The sequence below is a fragment of the Meles meles genome, chromosome 7 (genome assembly GCF_922984935.1).
Source record: "Meles meles chromosome 7, mMelMel3.1 paternal haplotype, whole genome shotgun sequence".
NCBI classification, from domain to species: domain Eukaryota; kingdom Metazoa; phylum Chordata; class Mammalia; order Carnivora; family Mustelidae; genus Meles; species Meles meles.
This window is the reverse complement of record NC_060072.1, coordinates 47,439,385-47,459,567: the sequence shown is the minus strand read 5'-3', so window position 1 is coordinate 47,459,567 and position 20,183 is coordinate 47,439,385. Positions and strand designations below refer to the sequence as shown.

Here is a 20,183-nt window from a genome sequence, read left to right as displayed (position 1 = left end):
TCATACCAGGTATAAGGGGAAAAAAAAGACATACCAGAGCTAAATTTCCTAAGAAATACTAGTTAATATAATCATCTATCTCATTAACTAAAAATCTCACCTTCAGTGCCTAACTTCCAGCTTCTTCTGACAAGGGATAAGCTACAGAATATCTTTTCTTCAAAGCTGTACTTCCTGCTCTTATTATATGCTTTAATCTTCATAAATAAAAAAAAATTTTAAGCACCACCTTTAAAGTCCTAAGAGATGCAATTTGCTATTTCTCCTCGAAATTTGCAGATTCTATTGCTATAAAATGGCCTCTCTTTGGCATTCTTTGAAATAAACAAGACTTTGGGAAAAGTAATTGTTGTCATAGTTTTATTATTTAACCAAATGTTATCTCTTGTGCTAAAGAAGTAGCCATGCATTGACGTTCCCAGAACATCACAATAAACATTGGTTTGATCATGAAACTCGGCATTGAAAACCACCTTGATTTTAGTAAGTTGCATTTAATTGGACCCATTGCAAGGATTCCAGGCAAAACTGCCTACTATAAAGCTGTATTTAGAGAGGGCATATACAGCAGAGACACTGCCTCTGCTTTTTCCAGTGTTACAACTACATGACAGATTTTGTAATGCCTACTCCTGGGAAGAAAACTCTGTGCCGAGGAAACTAATTGCTTTAATTCTTCAAGCCGATGAGGTATAATCTATTAAATTACTGTTAATTAATATACACACAGAATATTTCACAATTTTTTAAAGCTTGTTCTGTTTCTTTAATACTCTTGCATATTCATATAACACTAAATTTGCAACACAAACACCAAAATACGCCATTTACAACATAAGAGTGAATGAGATATATAATTTATCTTGTATATAGTTTATCATAATAGGTATAATGCTGCATATACTTATTTACTCATTTTTATTTATACTCTCTTTCCACAAAGAATTTAGATGATTACGTAAAAATTTTAATATGTACAATATAAAGACTGAGAGCCAACAATGGTAGATACTAACAAAGCCATGTTTTGCCACAGGTGATTTTATTTGGAAGTTTCTACCATATTGCTTTAAAAAAAAAGCAACCTCAATGTACTAAAGAATAGAATGTTAATAGACAATTTAGTCAACAATCTGCATTAGGTATTAGATATACAATGAAGATGTGGCTTAGCACAATATATTTTTATATTTTTCAGATTGACACATTATTAGCTACTTAGGTTAGTCTTAATATCAGCTGGAAATATTAATTGCAACAGGGGCAACTGGGTGGCTCAGTCCGTTAACATCTGACTCTTGATTTTGACTCAGGCCGTGATCTCAGGGTCCTAAGATGGAACCCAGTGTTGGGCCCTGTGCTGCGCTGGGCGCGGAGCCTGCTTAAAATTTTCTCTCTCCCTCTCCCTCCTTCATGCTCTCTTTCTGTCTCTCATAAACAAACAAACAAGTAGATAAATAAAAACATTTATTGCTATATATTTAATTATGTGAAAAAGCATCATGGAGCCAAGTGGAGACTCTGTGGAAAATTTAACTCCTTCCATCCCATGCATAATTTTCACCATCCCTTCTCCCCCCAAAAATATTCAATCCTAGTAAAAACATTTATTGAAACCTTGCTTTAGCACCTTCTTTCAGCCAAACCCAAACCCTTCCTATGCAGAAACTTTGGAGCCACCACTAGCAATATGCAAAATCATAGGTTTAAATATGATGGCCTCAGTTCAAATCGCTATTTGCCTCCAGATCTGTTTTCAAAGAGCAGTGAAAAGAAGGAAAGCACTTCAAAGTTAAAAAAAAAAAAAAATCTGGCAATTTAAAAATTGAAGTGAGAGTGGAGATGCTTATTAAAATAATTGAAATAGGGGGGCACGTGGGTGGCTCAGTGGGTTAAATCCTCTGCCTTCAGCTCAGGTCATGATCCCAGGGTCCTGGGATCAAGCCCCGAATCCATCGGGCTCTCTGCTCAGCAGGGAGCCTGCTTCCCCCTCTCTCTGTGCCTGCCTCTCTGCCTACTTGTGATCTCTGTCTGTCAAATAAATAAATAAGTTCTTTAAAAAATGAATAGGTAGGGAGAGGATGGTGGGGTTATGGACAGTGGGGAGGGTATGTGCTATGGTGAGTGCTGTGAAGTGTGTAAACCTGGAGATTCACAGACCTGTACCCGTGGGGCTAATAATACATTATATGTTTATAAAATAATTTTTTTAAATTATTTAAAAATAAATAATAAAATAATTGAAATAGACAAATATAAAGTCTAAGTAAAGAAAGACATGAAATGAATGTAGATATAAAATCACCACTAAAATAGATCTAATATTGTGTTTTGGTGTATTTAAGTAGCAGCCTGTGTTTATGGTTTGAGTTGTCTCAGGTTTTGAAGTTGTTATGTATGTAAACACTTTTGTGTGTAAAAACTGGAATTCCCCCAGTTTTTCTACTTGGATCATATTTCTTTTTTTCTTCTGAATCTAGAATAATATTTATTAAGATCATGAGTACCATGTCTTCTTTATAAATTTAGTGGGGTGCTGTTATTTATTTATTATGATTCTGCTATATAATGTGAAATATACATTACATGCACCTATAATCCTAAAACCATATGTATGTACATATACACTTTTAATCTAGTTTAACAATTATTTGTGTATCCATATGGTCCATATTTCTTCTAATTCTATCTGTTCTTCTGAGTGATTTTTAATATTGTCAAAATTTTAACTATACCTAAATGTTGCTGACTGGGTGTTTAACAGAAACATCCAATTATCACACAATCTCATGAAACTATCTCCTAAAACTTCCTCTAGATATGATATAGATTTCCTCAATCTCAACTTGTCCTAAATTAAACTCACGGTATCTTTCTTAAACCTTTGCCTCCTCTTCTAATTATTTAAGTGTTGGTACCCAATCCACCTGATTACCCATGTTAGAAAGTTTGAATCTTTCCTACCCCTCACTCTCCCTACATTCAATCAATGATCAAGTTTTGTCAATCTCCTAAACATTTTTTTAATTCTTATTTTCCTCCTACAGGTCCTCTCCTAACTAGCCTCTCTGACATCAACTTTGTCCCTCTACAAATGTTTCCTACACTCCTGCCAGAGAGTTCCGGAATGCAACCAGTGTGTTCTAAAATGCAAACTTGTAACTTGTCCTATCACTGATGTATTTAAAACCCTCAGCGGCTCCTCCAAAGATTTGTGCATTACTTCCCAAAGTGTGTTTCTCAGAACTCTAGTACCAAAAGATGATATTTTATAAGTGTTTCATAGTCAAAAAACTGTATATTATGTTCCTGGAGAGTCACACTGTATATTAGCATATTTAAGCTTCTCATAGACTCTATGTTAAAGAAGCATTTTCGATCCAGTATTTTCAAAACTGCTTTCCCCACAGAATTCTCCTTAGGAACAAAATATTTCATCTTCTAGGGAAGCTCCTTAAAATGTCACAAGAGGCCTTGCATGATCTGGAGTCTGCCTGACTCTTTGGCCATCATTATCCCCCATTCCCCATACCCTTCTCTGTTCTCCAGTACCATTGAAGGATTGTTTCTTAGCCTTTGGCCCTAGCTAAACTGTTTCTTCTTCCTTCTATCCTTCTTTAAGACTTGTTTCGAAGTCTTAAAGAAGGCTTTGCCTAACCCCTTCTGTGCACTTCCATGGCCCCCCATGCTTGCCTCTTTCATTACACTTAGCACATTGTTACTGAATTCAACTACTTGTGAATCTCTCTCTCCTATTAGACTGTCAACCTCTTGAAGGCGGTGATTATGTTTTTATTTGTCTTTGTATCCCTAGCATAAGCACAATACTTGGCATTGAGTAAGACTAAACTGAAATAAATAATGCCTGGCCCACCTAGCAGGTACCCATTGATAAATCCCACGAATATCACTTGAATCAGAAACAGGTTTCCCTCAACCATAAAGCCCTTGTTTGAAGGTCTATGAACATAAAAACAATTCTTTCAATAAGGACTTTTATCTGATGCATCTAATAAATTCCTTATAATCACCACTGTACCTTCACAGACATCGATGCTCCTTTTACTGTCTTACAGCACATACAATACTGTTGTTCTATAAATCTGAAGAGTTGTGGCCTTTCACTGAATTTCTTTATGAGTTACATCTTTCAGATACACAGAACTGAGTAGGCAAAGGAAAGATGTGGTTTAGGATTCCCTGGATTGGTTCAGGAAAGGATATAGTGAGTAAATTAATGCTGACACAGTGCCCTCTGTCAAAATAGCATGCTGGTTTTCTCAGGAAAATGATCACAAACAGTGCATGTGCTAGTTGGAGAAGCGCAGAGCACTCTAGATGGCTGTGTTACATCTGACATCTTTAAACAGCTGGACTTTCAGAATACAGAAGAGGAAAATCTTCTTCTGGGAGATAATCTAAAGTTGTTGCTTCTAAGATCCCAGGAGGCCTGGATAGTTAACAATGACGACTACTTCATTATAAAGCATATCAACTTCTTGAAACTGGAGGCTACATGGATGTTTCCGAAAAACCATGCTTCTTTTTCTTGTAATTCTGTTCCCTTTTACTTATACATTACTTAATATTTCTATTATACTTCTGCAGAATAATCAAACTGCTACTTAGCTATGACTCGATGAGAATGTGTATAATTAGATCTTTTAACATTTCTGGGTAAGTCAACCTTTAATTGAAATATCTCTTGCAGAGGCACCTGGGTGGTTCAGTGGGTTAAGCCTCTGCCTTGGGCTCAAGTCATGATCTCAGGGTCCTGGGATCGAGCCCCACATCGGGCTCTCTGCTTGGCAAGGAGCCTGCTTCCCCCTCTCTCTCTGCCTGCCTCTCTGCCTACTTGGGATCTCTCTCTCTCTGTCAAATAAATACCTAAAATCTTTTAATAAATATCTCTTGCAATCTTTAATGGATTCCGACTATCATGAAGTAAGGTAGTTCCCACTTATTTGCTTATTTTGCTTTCCAAGGTTTAGTCACGTGCAGTCAACTGAAGTCCAAAAGCAGATGAACCTCACACATCCGGACATATTCTCATGGATTGTCAGAAGGTCCCTAGTAGCCTAATGCTACATCACAACACCTACGTCGTTCACCTCACTTCATTTCATCACGTAGGCATTTTATCATCTCACATCATCACAAGAAGAAGGGTGAGTACAGTACAATAAGATATTTTGACCAGAGACAAAATTCACATAACATTTATTATAGTATATTTTATAATTATTCTATTTCATTATGAGCTGTTGTTAATCTCTTACTGTGCCTAATTTATAAATTAAATTATCATATGTATGTATAGGAAAATCATAGCATATAGAGAGTTTGATATTATTTGTGGTTTCAGGCACCCACGGGGGGCGGGGGAGGGGGATTGAAACACATTTCCTGTGGATGGGGGGGGCTTCTTTAACAATATCTGCTGAAAAGGGAACTCAGTTACTCCACCCAACTGTGCAGGGAGAGTCTATCTCTCGTCTAATGGCATATGATTTCTGAAAGAATCTCACTACATGGCAATCACAAGTGCTGAATTTTATCATGACATTACTTATATAGTGGGGAATTGACTACTATATGCTCTGATAAAGACAATTGGGGGAGAATTCTAACCCTTCAAATTCCAAAAATATGGGAGAGCGATGAAAAATTTAACAGACCTGGCTCTGGCCCCCTTAGACATAAGAACACTCACAGGATTATAAAAGGAGCCTCATCTTGACCACCTGGCCATGGGTTATAGCTGTGACATGGATGCTCTTTCCTAGACCAAGAAATTAGCAAGGATATCTTAAGAAAAAATATCTGTATTTTCTAGATGAAGCAGCAGAGAGAAAAGCATAATAAACAGAAGGCAGAAATGGCAATTTCCTTCTCTTAATCTTTTTCAATTCTTCCTCTTTTGTCTTTAATTTAAATGGGATCCTGAGGGTACTACCAACACCCTCACATTGTACTCACAGTCCCTTTTATACACAATTCATCTCTTTACTTGGTTATTTTGCTATCACTGCCAATTCCACACCAAAAATATTTATATTCCCGGGGCGCCTGGGTGGCCTAGTGAGTTAAAGCCTCTGCCTTCAGCTCAGGTCATGATCTCAGGGTCCTGGGATCGAGCCCTGCATTGGGCTCTCTGCTCAGCGGCGAGCCTGCTTCCTCCTCTCTCCCTCTCTGCCTGCCTCTCTGCCTACTTGTGATCTCTGTCTGTCAAATAAATAAATAAAATCTTTTAAAAGAATATTTATATTCCCAATATAATAATGGAAATCTTCCTACTTATAGGTTTCAAAATGGAAGATGTATGTAATGTAATATAAAATGTACATAAGTGCATAGTTGTACCTTTTTGTTTGGGGTCTTCTTTTTCTCTACACCATATTATAATCCTGTATCATTGTGTAAACTGTTATAATTCCCCTTTTCCTTTTTAGGCATTATCATTTTCCGTGACTTTCCTATCCCTAGAATTTCTGGGACTCGTTTCCGTTCCAAGCTGTTAGGTTTTTTCCGAAACGAAGACCCGCTGCATCTTCCCTGGCACACATGTCTAAACTCCTATTTACTTTATTTTATTTCTCAGCCCTCATTCACATTGATGGTGCCTCCCAATTTAGGTCACCAAATGGACTTCATTATCATGTTCTTTGCCTTCTTAGAGTCTAGATAAAGAATAAAATGTCCAATAGAATAAACATGACCTTATTTTGATTCCTGTGGCACTCAGCCAGGCATCTTGACACAACAGGCTCATCTTACTCTTTGTCTGCCAAAAGTATTACCCAAATCACTTGAAGCAAGATTTCATATGATATATATCATTTGATATAAAAAACTGTTTCAGGGCCCAATGAGGGGCGCCTAGGTGGCGCAGTGGGTTAAAGCCTCTGACTTCGGCTCAGGTCATGATCTCAGGGTCCTGGGATAGAGCCCCGCATCTCATCAGGCTCTTGGCTCAGCGGGTAGCCTGCTTCCCTTCCTCTTTCTCTCTGCCTGCCTCTCTGCCTACTTGTGATCTCTGTCATAGAAATAAAATCTTAAAAAAAAATGTTTCAGGGCCCAACGAAGCAGCAACCTATATTCCCTTCTTTTATTTAGCTATTTTAGGAGGAAAAAATTATTTAGTAGAGTTGACATAATCCACTTTTTACAAAAGAAAGCATGGCTTAAGATTCGAATTCACCTATTGTTTACACATTTTTTTTCCCGGTGTTTGAAGTCAGACCTGCAGGATCTTGCTTTTGGCTTTTTGCCTTGCTTTGTTTGATGTTTTTAATGGGCTTTGAAGGTGTATACCTAACAACTGGACTTGGGGCAATGTGTTATTGTGGAAACCCATAAGATTAGCAGCTAAAAGATCTGAGTTCTAATCCTGGCTCTGCTATTATTATGCTCAGTCTTGGTTAAGTTCATCAAATGTCAAGACTTGAATCTTTTTTATTTGTACAACGAAAGGGTTAAATTTCAATTTATTAAGTCCCTCCATATTCTGAATCTCTGACTTTGTGTGTGTGTGTGTATTTAAGAATTCCTTCCTTTGGACTGCTCCTGGAAGACCGAACAGAGGCTGACAATGCAACTTGCCTTGCAAGCCTTTGAAAGGTTCATCTGGCAAAAGCATCTGCAGATCTCTGTCTTCTCTCTCATCTAGTTTTAAATTTCATCCAAAGAGCTGTCACCATGTGGGATAGCCAAGGAATAAGAGGCATAATCTTTGGAAGGCCCTGATCAACTAGCATATATATTTTCCCTGGTATGGTATACTCACTGTGTTCCTCTATTAGGTATGAATTTCTTCAACTATTGAGGCAACTTTTTGGAATTTGAAGGTGTGAAGGGCAAAATAATAAAAATATCTTGCCTATTTAAAGAACAGTAGGCTTTACAAAGGAATTTGATGTCTATCTCAGTGAAGGAGCAAGCGGCAAGGAACCGTGGGAATAAATGGTCATTGACAAATGCTCTTGAAGGAGAATACAAGCTTAATAGCTACTGCATGCAAATTAGCCTATTGAATGAATAAATTTTGGATGATTCTTGCATCCCCATTTGGTATTCTCTCTCCTCTTTTTCTTTTACTCTGTCTTCTATCCACTCACCAACCCTACAAAGTGCCCAGTATCTTTTTTTAAAAAAAGGTTTTATTTATCCATTTGACAGACAGTTATTACAAGTAGGCAGAGAGGCAGGCAGAGAGGGAGAGGGGGAAGCAGGTTCCCTGCCGAGCAGAGAGCCCAGTGTGGGGCTCGATCCCACATGACCTGAGCTGAAGGTAGAGGCTTAACCCACTGAGCCACACAGGTGCCCCAAAGTGCCCAGTATCTTCAACCTGCCACTGAACTTTCTAGAACACGCCACCACAGAATTCTGCCCAGAATTACATTACATATATATTAAAATGAAATGTTTAATATGCATATTACATACAAATTTCATTTTTATTTTGTTGGCTAATTGAATATAAATTTTTTTTTAAAACCACATATTTAAATACGTAATAGGGGCACCTGGCTGGTTCAGTCGGTGGAGCATGTGACAGTTGCTCTTGGGGTTATGAGTTTGAGCCCCACGTTGGTGCAGAAATTACTTAAAAATGAAATCTTAAAAAAAACAAGTATCAACTATATGCAGTCTACACAAGATGTGCTTTAAATACAGACAAATGGATTTAAAGTAAAAAAGATACCCCATGGAAACGGTAAACACAAGAAAGCAGGAGTTTTTGTATTAGTATTAGACAAAATAGACTTCAAGGAAAGGAGTATTGCTAGGGACAAAAAGGGATACTTCATCATGATCAAGGATCATTAGGAAAATATGACAATTATGAATATATATGTAGTGTGACGGACAGCGAATTCTCAGTAAAAACTCCATTTTAGGGAAAGAGAAGAGTGATTTTTGAGTAGAGAGCTAGCCTTTTCTGCCACAGGTAGATTACCTACCCTTTCTGTAAAATAAGGTAATACTTTATAGAGTGGTGGTGAGAATTAAATGACTGCCTCAGGCGCCTGGGTGGCTCAATCATTAAGTATCTTCCTTCGGCTCAGGTCATGATCCCAGGTTCCTGGGATCGAGCCCCACATGGGCCTCCCTGTTCTGTGGGAAGCCTGCTTCTCCCTCTCCCACTTCCCCTGCTTGTGTTCCCTCTCTCGCTGTGTCTCTCTCTGTCAATTAAATAAATGAAATCTTTAAAAAAAAAAATGACTGCCTCTAGTAAGCATTTAATCATGTGGTTGATGTTGATGCTACTGCTAACTTTCCTCTTGTGGCAGACTGTACAAGGATTCACTGAGGAAATATTCACTGAGGAAAGGCTCAGGTAAAATAGGCCCTCTTCACAGGGAAAGGAATCCATGGAGAAGTGCTGAAGCGAACAGAATCTGCCCCTCCCCCCAAGTGTTATTAAAGGATCAGGGACACGACAGTGGGATCCAAGAGAGGGAAAAAAAAATGTTACAGATCGTTGGGGTTGAGGAAGGTGGGTAAAAGAGAATTTGGATCTGGAGAGAGACTAAAGAGAGAATTTGTATAATGAAAAGATTCTTTACTTGCACTGTGAAATGATGCCTTCTCCTCCACTTGTCATGAAAACATCCGCAAAATCTATGTTACTCACCAGATTGGTTAGGATAAAATTCAGCAGAGTAATAGAAACTCCAGAGAGCAATGTCATAAACAAGACAGATGTTTCTTTCTCACATAAAAGGAGACAAGAGATGGTTCAGGGCTGGTATAATAGTTCTACACCATACTAAGATGCCTTCAGTTTTCTGTTGTTTTGTCTTAGGTACAGCCCTTGACCTCTTGATCCAACATGAACTTTGGAGCACCAGTCACAACAACACTATATTCCAAGCAGCAGTATCAAAGAAGGGAAAGAATGGGTATTCACTCTTTCTCTTTCAAGATTTTCTAGAAATACCACACCATACTTCCTCTTAAAACTCAGTGGTCAAGAACTCATCACATAGCCACTCCTAGTAGAGATTTAGGTTAGGAAGCATAGTCTGTTAGTTGAACCAACAAAATGCCCAACTAAAATTCAGAGTTCTCTTACTGAAGAAGGGAATTTATCAATGCTTATAGATTGTATTGATAGGTATGCTATTTGCATATGTTTATGTGTGGGGAAAAAGACGTGCACGAGAGGTGGGTCTCTCGAGCGCAAAATAAAAGGCTATCAATGGGAGCCAGTTTCATAAGTCAGGTCATTAAAAAAGTTGTTTCCCTTTTTTTTAAATTCAATTTTTATTTCAGTTCTAAGCTAACAATTATTCTATGTAAGTTTGTATCTTACTCTTAGCTCTCCAATTGGATTTGGTTTCACTGAAGTTTTGGTAGACCTACAGGTCCAGTGTAGCGCATCAAGAAGCAAACCGTATCCAAGCAGTACTGTAGTGCAACAATAAACTTTTTATATGGTAGTGGGTTAGATCAAGTACGACCCTTCACTCAGCCTAATGTTACAGAGGTGTACCGTTCTCAAACTATTTGATCTGATACCTCATGAGCTGCCTCAATTACTGAACTTGGACATTTGTGAAGTATGAGAAAGGCAGTAGGGAGCTGCAACCAGTCATTTGTACCCCTAGCACTGTTTGTTTCATAGTTTAATGGTAAACTAAAGTGAAAGTAGTTTAAACTGAGTCATCATCTCATCATTCTTTGGTCTTGGATTGGATTTTATAAACTGGCTCAGGTTCTGAAGGAAAAGATATGATCAGACCAAAAAGAAAAGCTGATGATGCTTCAGCTCTGTTCAACACTCCTATTTAAGGTTATCATTCAGTGTCATTTGTCCTTTCATTCAACAAATATTCACTGAGCATTGACGACGTACTAGGCACTGTTCTCAGTGCTAGGAGTATAGCAAAGAATAAGTTCTCAAAGGTCATACCAGAAATGCCTTTCCTGAAAAATTCCATCCAAAGTAGTTTCCCTCAACCACCCTGTATTCTCTCCCTCTGCCTTTTGTTTTATTCATATCAACTCTCAGCAACCTATTTGTCACTTTTTCTTTTTAGTCTTAACTCTATGTTCCATGAGGGCCAGAATATCTGATCTGTTCCTTTCACCATTGTATCCCCAGTGTCTAACACAGTGTGTTATATAAACCATTAAATATTTGACTAACATAACGGACCTTTAATTTATATTGATGGTTTTCTGATCAGGGTTCAGAATTCAAAATAAATTCCTCTAAAAAAAAAAAGCTTTGAGAAAAATCTCTTTAATAATTGAATCATTTAGGAGCGCCTGGGTGGCTCAGTGGGTTGGGTGGCTCAGCGGGTTAAAGCCTCTGCCTTTGGCTCAGGTCATGATCCCAGGGTCTTTGGATCAAGCCCCGCATTGGGCTTTCTGCTCAGTGAGGAGTCTGCTTACCCCTCTCTCTTTCTGCCTGCCTGTAGGCATACCTGTGATCTCTGTCTGTCAAATAAATAAAATCTTAAAAAAAATAATTGAATCACTTAGTAAATCAAGTCATCATTTTGCACAATAACTCTAATAACTATTATGTGCTTTATATAAAACAAGTTGATTATCCTAATCTCCCAATACAATTCTTACTTTTGTTTGCCAAATACTGTTAGATTTGATTTACCAGCAGGTGGCACTCCAGAGTAAAGCTGAACATACTGCTATTACCCACCCTCTCTTATTCAAACCCTCCACCCAAGACTTTCCTTAATTCGTTATAGATTATTGGTAAGAGGTTATCGATGAGAAAAGTCTTCCACATTTTTCTTTCTAATAAATTCTTCACACTCTTACGTGGCATTTAGATATTTTTTTTCTAAGATTTTGTTTATTTATTTGACAGAGAGATAGCACAAGTAGGCAGAGCGGCAGGCAGAGGGAGAGGGAGAAGCAGGCTCTCCTTTGAGCAGGGAGCACAATGCGGGGCTTGATCCCAAGACTCTGGGATCATGACTCCAGCTGAAGGCAGCCGCTTTAACTGACTGAGGCACCCAGGCGCCCCTAGATAATTCTTGTTGCAGGAGAATCCCTAGACAAACCCAGATGTGCCATACAAAAAATTCTAAGAGTTAAAAGTAAAAACTTTCATGTTGCATTCCAGCAAAATTTAGAACTGAAGAGAGGTGAAATGTAAAAGCAAGATCAAAGGAAAGGAGAAAGAAAATTGTCTCAACTTATTTAGAGATCTGACAAACTTGAATTAAGTGACTGGCAGTCTAGGTTATCAAATTAAAAAGTTCTACAAAAACAATTTCACTAAGACTTTCCTATTACATCAAATGGTCAGAATACGCAATTTCACACATATTCACTATTATATTAACTGTTTTATAGAAGTGTGATTGTAAAGTTTTATATGTATGCATATGGGAAGTATCATATATGAGTCTTTTTTTTTTTAAGATTTATTTATTTGACAGATAGAGATCACAAGTAGGCAGAGAGGCAGGCAGAGAGAGAGAGAGAGGAGGAAGCAGGCTCCCAGCCAAGCAGAGAGCCCGATGCGGGGCTCGATCCCAGGACTCTGGGATCATGACCTGAGCCGAAGGCAGAGGCTTTAACCCGCTGAGCCACCCAGGCGCCCCCGTATATGAGTCTTTATGAAGTACTCTAATATATGTTAGCTTATTTCATATTTGATCTTCACATCAATCCTCTCAAGCATGGCAAATTTCTTTATGATCATATTAAAGCTGACTCAGAGAGATTAGGTGATTTAAGTGAGGTAATTAGCTACGAAGTTGCATAACAGGAAATGGAACACAAAACTTTTGACAAATGCAATGCTCATTTTTCCTATATCATATTAACCTTTCCTTTTAGGCATCTAAGATTTCCTCTATAGTATTTAAATTGCAGTCACAGACTTGGCTTTTACATTTCGGAAAGAAATTTTACAGATACATAATTAGTATACTAGTTTAAAAAATTATGCATTCAGATTTAAGGAAAAACAAAATCTCTCTATTCCCCCTCCAAAAAGTCTCTCAGACTGTACTTAGAATTTCCATTACAACCATTCTTCCAGGCTGAAGGTCAGTTATAATACTAACAAATTTGGGGGGGGGGAAAGTAACATAAACCATTTTCACCTAATATTTTAGCAAGAATTAGTTTATTCCATTATCAACATTAATTACTTAGCAAAAGCCTAGGAAAATAAGACAGAAGACTTGGCAATTTTTGTTGGAGAGAGTAGAACATGGTCATTAAAAGACTCTGGAAAGAAACGAGACACAAAAGAGTATATACTGAATGATTCCACTTTTGGAAAATTCAAGAATAGGCAAAGTTAGTCCATGGTGAGAGGTATCAGAGTGGAATTTACCTTTGGAAGATTATCTCTAGGAGGAAGCATAAGGGAGACTTCTGATGATTTTTACACAGCTTATCAGAAGTCACAGAACGATATACTTAAGTGTGCGTATTTCTCTGTATGTAAGTTACATCTTGTTTTAAAAAATAAGTTTTTTAAAAAGCAAGAGCTCTGAAGTTGGACAGATCTGATCAACCAACGGTCTGCCATTTATTAGTTTTAAGATCCTACATGTTACTTAACCTCTTTGAGTCACAGAAACCTTATCTGGAAAATTGGGTGATCATAATAGCTACTTTATGGGTTGTTGCTTGGATTAAGAGAGCTGGCACATGTAGTGTTCAATAAATTTAGCAGTCAAGATTATCATTGTTCTTATTACTAAGATAAATAGGAGACAAAAGAGAGGAGCCGCATTCTACACATAAGACTAGATTAAGTGGACTATCACAAAAGGGCGACCCTGAAAGCCTGTAGACAGAATTAATGCACGTTGAGAGATAGTGCCAGAATAATCTGGTAAATTTAGGCTCTTGAAGCCAGATTACCTGAGTTTGAATCTAGACTCTACCACTTCCTAGGTGTATGACACTGTCCAAATTCCTTCGCCTCTATATGTAAAATGGGGATATTATTATCTACTTTATATAGTTTTTGCAAAGGAAAGATATTTGGAGAGGGGGGAAAATAGTAACTTTGTTTTAGAACTAGTAATTTAAATACCTGTAGAATATTAACCACTAAGATTAAAATGACACCAGTAAGTCTTTCATCTTGGCTGGGTCATTCTCAACATTTATGTCTCAATTTAAAAATCATATACTAAGATGGGGCACCTGGCTGGCTCAGCTGGTGGAGCATGTGACTCCTGATCTCGGTTGTGAGTTGGGTGTAGACCCATGTTGGGTGTAGAGATTACTTAAAAATAAAATCTTAAAAATAAATAAGTAAAAAATAAATAAATATCATATACTAAGAGACGTCTTCCTAAAGTAGCGTTTGAGTTTCCTAGGGTTGCCATTAAAAATGAACACAAATTGGGTGACTTAAAACAACAGAAATTTGGGGAGGTAGGTGGAGGGATGGGGTAATTGGGTGATGGGCATTGGGGAGGCCATGTGAGCACTGGGTGTTAAATGCACTATATGATGAATTATTGAACTCTACATCTGAAATGAATGATGTACTATAGGTTGGCTAATTGAATTTAAATTAAAAAAAAACACAAACAAACAGAAATTTACTCTCACAGTTCTGGAGTCTAGAAATCTGAAATCAAGGCCCTTATTCTCTCCCAGGGCTCTAGGGAAAAATCTTTCCTTGCTTCTTCTAGCTCCTAGTGGTTGCTGGCAATTTTTGATGTTCTTTGACTTTTAAGTTTTTTTTTATTTATTATTTATTTGACAGAGAGATCACCAGTAGGCAGAGAGGCAGGCAGAGAGAGAGGGGGGAAGCAGGCACCCTGCCGAGCAGAGAGCCAGATGTAAGGTTCCATCCCAGAACCCTGAGATCATAACCTGAGCCAAAGGCAGAGGCTTAAAGCACTGAGCCACCCAGGCGCCCCCGATGTTCTTTGACTTTTAGATCATCACTCCAATCTATCTCCTTTATATGGTTTGCTTCCATTTATCTGTGTCTTCATTTTCTCTTTCATAAAGAAAGGAGACATTGGATTAGGATCCACCCTAATCTAATGTGATTTCATCTTCGCTAATCATATCTGCAAAGACCCTATTTCCAATAAAATCACACTTTGAGATTCTGGGTGGACATGAACTTTTGAGGAACACATTTAATCTAATACAAGTAACTTACTAATAAGACAACAATAAAGTAGCCCAATACACAATAACCATCCTTTACTAAAAACTTACTTTCTTTATAGCATAATTTGATTTTTTCACTTCTTTATTATCTGCCTCTACCAACTAGAATCTAAGCTTCATGAAGGTGGGAATCAAGGTAGTGCCTGGCATTCAGCTGAGGTTCAAGAACATTTAAGATAAATTAGTTGATTTTGACTGGGAGAAATAAGGAAAGACAATTCAGTATAAAATAAAAAGTTCTTGGGGCACCTGGGTGGCTCAGTGGGTTAAAGCCTCTGCCTTCTGCTCAGGTCGTGATCCCAGGGTCCTGGGATCGAGCCCCACGTCGGGTTCTCTGCCAGCAGAGATACTGCTTCCTTTCCTCTCTCTCTGTCTGCCTCTCTGCCTACTTGTGATCTCTCTGTCAAATAAATAAATAAAATCTTTTAAAAATAAATAAATAAATAAAAAGTTCTTAGCTATTGCCCTAGGAACTTTCTTACCACTTTCAAGTCATATTTTTACCGTGATTGATAGATAACCAAAATAAATCAGTTGAATACTGAAGAGGTAAGCTGATCAACCAAGTCTTCCAGCCACAACATGGGGGATTTAAATGACATCCTGAGTCCTGGGATTTATAAGCTTTCCCTCAGAGGTCATGGTAATATTGGGAGAGGAAATTGGACAGGGAACAAACAGCCTCTACCTCCCACTTGCACCCTTGCTTAAACCATTCTCATTTATTTTATGTAGTTTTGTTTGGGGAAAAGAAAAAGCTTTTTTTTTTTTTTTTAGTGTAAAAATCACTGATCTATAGGGAAGCAAACAGTTCATCAGATTGGGTTTTCCTCTTATTTCGTATAAGTACATATTCTCTTTATTATTATTATTATTTACATTTAAAACAATTTTAATTAACATATAATGTATTATTTGTTTCAGGGAGTAGATATTCTCTTACAGTAAAAATAATTGCTATTTGGTATTGCCTTCTTGATAATGAGATCTAATGTATATCTTCACACTTTACCTTGGAAAGTTTAGTTGAGTTTTAAGAGTAAAGCAATCTTTTGATTGGTTGATTTTTATTTTTTAACTCACAAAAACCACTTTCAATCCACACCACAGATATGTAAATTCACTCTGGTTTTTGAATCCCAACCACTTACATAGTGTTGTATAGCTATAAGAGCATGAGTTTAGGAGTTAGAATTAAACTGGGTTTGAAATTATCTTAGTTATTTCCTATGTGTGATCCTAGGCAAGTCATTTCTTTTAGTTTTTTTTATCTGCAAAATAGGGTTAATGATACCTACTTCGTAAGATTATTATGAAAATTACAGAAACAAATTATGTAAAAGCACCTTGCACATAGCAGGTACCAGATAAATGTTAGTTTCTTTCCCTCAAATAGTATATTCAGAACTTTTTAAAAGGACTAGTCATTACTCTTTTCCTAATTCCAACTTTCTCATGTTAAAAAAAGTTGGTATCCTATTTATTACTCAATAAAGTTAAAATTTTGCTTATATTTTTCTTCCTATATATGTCTAATTAAAAGTTATCTTAAATCAGTAAGTGGTTAAAGGTCTTTTTAAAAACATAATTCAAAGAGATTAAATAATAGATGATTTATAGCTCAAAGAATATACATTGTCTATCTTGATTTATACATGATTTTTTGAAACTGGCATAAATACCATGAGTGGGCATAATGCCCTATAAACAGATGGATGTGAATGCTCAGGTGCCAAAAATCCGGCCTGGCTATAGTTCATGTAGAATGTTAAAATGGTGACAATTCTTGTAATTGGTCATCTGTTCCTAGTAATAAATAAGTCTATCAGAAATCGAAAACCAAATCTGAAATACAGAATGTTCATTCAAACTTGAGCAGGAATTTATAAATATTTCATATTCAAATATTTTTTAACATTTTAAGCTCTATCAATGCACATCTGATGTAGACAATCTTCTTTCCGTGGATGTAGCTGAAAAAATACCAACATAAGGGGTGCCTGGCTGGCTCAGTCTGTAAAGCATGTGACTCTTGATCTTGAGGTTATGAGTTTGAACACCATATTGGGTACAGAGATTTCTTAAAAAAATATATCAACTTAAGTTGTTGCTTTATAAATAGTCTAGCTTTTCTAGTTTCTCCTTTCTAGTTCAAATTTAGCAGAGTAATTATTAAAATCAACAGGCAGAGATGCCTAAATTATCTAGTAATTACATTTGCAAAGCTATAACAATGAGGATGTTCATTTTAATGGATTTATAATAGAGAAAAACTGGAAAATACTTTAAATGGTCAACAACAGAAGATTGATTAAATAAATTGTTCTCTCTGTACAATGGCTAAATTATGCTATATCCACAGTACACTATGCAGCCACTAATATTATGTGGTAGAAAATATTTAAATGGGAATAATCATCATCCTTTACCATGAGAATGCATAACAGAAATAATTATACAAATTAATGTTTCAATCAATGATAAACTAAGTAGATTTGGAAGCTCTTTATTCTACTTTATTCTGTATTCAGAAGCTATTTCTCATCACCTTCTCTACTATTGCTCTGGTCCAAGTCATTACCTCCGTTAACCTGGACTATTGGCATCCTGACTGGCCTCCTGGCTTCCACTTCTTGACCCGCTCAGTCAGACCTGAACAAAGTAAATCATGTCCCCTCTCTGCTCTAAATCATCCAATGGCTTATTATCTCAGTTAGAGTAAAAGTCAAAATTACCGAAATAACTTGCAAAGACTATGTCATTGAAACCTGTACCTTTCTCCACAAGACTCTCTACTCTCACCTCATGACCTCTCTTAGCTTGTCTCCTACTGCGCTACCACTTGCTCATTCCTTTCCAGTCTTACTGGATTTCTTGCTGGACCTTGAATACCCTAGGACTTGGCATTTACAGTTTTCTATTGCCTGGAATGTTCTTCTTCCAGATCATTAATGGCTCATAGTATTTCTTTCTCCACATTTCCATTTAGTCAGCTTTTCAGAGAGGACATCATTTTATTCTATTTATTATTTTAAGACTCCCCCTCCACACATACCCCTGCCCTGAACTCCCCATGTTCCTTCACTGCTTTCTCTTTCTTCCTAGTACTAACCACATCTAATGTAACAAAATTTTGCTTATGTATTAGTGTCTATGGCCTGCCTCACTCTCTTCCAGAGTTGATTCCGTGAAGTAGCTTTGTTGCCTGAGTTGTGCTAACTGAGGTAGCTCCATCTGGCACATAGTAGATTTCTAGAGACAGGGTAATATGAGAAGACATTTCATTCAGTGATCCAGTTCCTCAAGGCCAAGAGTAAGTTGTAAAATTCAAGAGAGCAATTTAGGAGGCTTGAAACTTAAGTTCTGTATTTAGATAGCCATTATTATTATTATTATTATTATTATTTACAAAGAGTTATCATAATGAGAATTTATCTGTTTATCAGTCTCATCCACTAATTAGAAGTCTACAAAAAATCAAATTAGGGCACCTAGGTGAGTCAGTAAGCTAAGTGTCTGCCTTTGGCTCAGGTCATGATCCCAGGGTCATGGGATCAAGTCCCGCATCAGTCTCCTTTCTCAGAGGAGAGCCTGCTTCTCCCTCTGCTTGCCTCTCCCCTTGCTTGTGCCCTTCTTCTCTGTCTCTCTTTCTCTCTGACAAATAAATACATAAACAAATAAAATCCTTAAAAAATAATAAAAATAATTTAAAAAATCAAGTGAGTTTGGCTTTCTTAACTGTTGCAAAAGTTTTTAAGGAGAGAAGGGCTAGTAAATCTGTTGTAACAGATTAAGTTTAAAGGTTCTTGGTCAAATTCCAGTTTCCACATTATAAGAATATGTAAACTACAAAAACTTGGTTAAGCACATTGCGATTTACTTGTTGTACTTTTTAGGTTCTATAGTCATAAGCTTGTCTGACAAATGTGAAATGTGTGTGTGTTTTGTTCTTCCTAGTTATTTGTCTAGTGATTTTTTTTAAAGATTTTATTTATTTGACAGACAGAGATCACAAGTAGGCAGAGAGGCAGGCAGAGAGAGATGAGGAAGCAGGCTCCCGCTGAGCAGAGAGCCCGACGAGGGGCTTGATCCCAGGACCCTGGGATCATGACCTGAGCCGAAAGCAGAGGCTTTAACCCACTGAGCCACCCAGGTGCCCCTTGTCTAGTGATTAGTAATAATCAGGCCAATGAAGCAGTTATTTGGCATAACACTAGGGTCCCTTTGTTAAAGTGTAACTTTTTATTAATGAGGTCAAAAGAATATCCTACTGAAGACCTAGTACCCCCTATTAAAATTGCATCCTCTTATTCAATCTGAAAAATAACTTCTTTTAGTCTGAATTTATATCTGTTGTTAAGAAAAATAACAACGATTCTGATTTAACTGATTCCTGAATTTTTAACATAGTTGTACATTTCAATTTGGACTATGATAAAATAATGACAACTTTTACAGTTATATCATCAAATAACTTTCCAAATAAAACCTTAATAAGCATAAGGATTCTTAAGAGTTCTTGAAGAAGACAGGATGAGAAGTTGTGTTTGTTGCAGTAGACTTCTAGGATTTTCATTATATATCCTGCACATATAGAGAGGGCCAGTTTCATGGGCATGCAACCTGTGCAGGAGTGTAGGCCTCTTGTGTTTGGTTGTATAATCAGACTAACTATTTGATACCCTTTTTAAAGTAAGGGTTTTTTGGCTTTGAGAAGATCATATATATATAACAAGTAAATTTCCATGGAGAATGTGTGTAAGTAGAATAAAGGCAGAGGGAGGAGAAACATGGCAGTAAAAAATTCTGGGAAACTGGAAGTCAGTATGAATTGCTCAATCTGTTTCCACTACCTATGGTTCTAAATTTAAAATTTCACATGAACCTCCAACTCTACCCAGAGCTAATGGGTCAATGTTGTCCTTGGTCTGGAAAAACTGAAGGAGCACAGTGTCTATAGATCACATTATTCTGCATCAGGTTAATTGGCTAATAATCCTTTTTCAACTTCCTATAGTATTTCTAGTTAAAGTAGTTGGGTT

At 37.1% G+C, this 20,183-nt stretch overlaps 1 protein-coding gene across 11 annotated transcripts in view; it reads right to left on the bottom strand.

Annotated features, from left to right (window-relative positions):
- LOC123945893 overlaps nt 1-20,183 on the bottom strand; it is a 186,360-nt gene that overhangs the window by 146,235 nt on the left and 19,942 nt on the right. The window contains exon 3 of one of the 11 annotated variants that reach the window (XR_006819521.1): nt 19,241-19,300. The exons of the other annotated variants lie outside the window; for them this stretch is intronic. The gene's annotated coding sequence lies outside the window, so the exon portion shown is untranslated. Of the gene's footprint in view, nt 1-19,240; nt 19,301-20,183 lie in introns of those variants that run through there. 11 annotated transcript variants of the gene reach the window in all.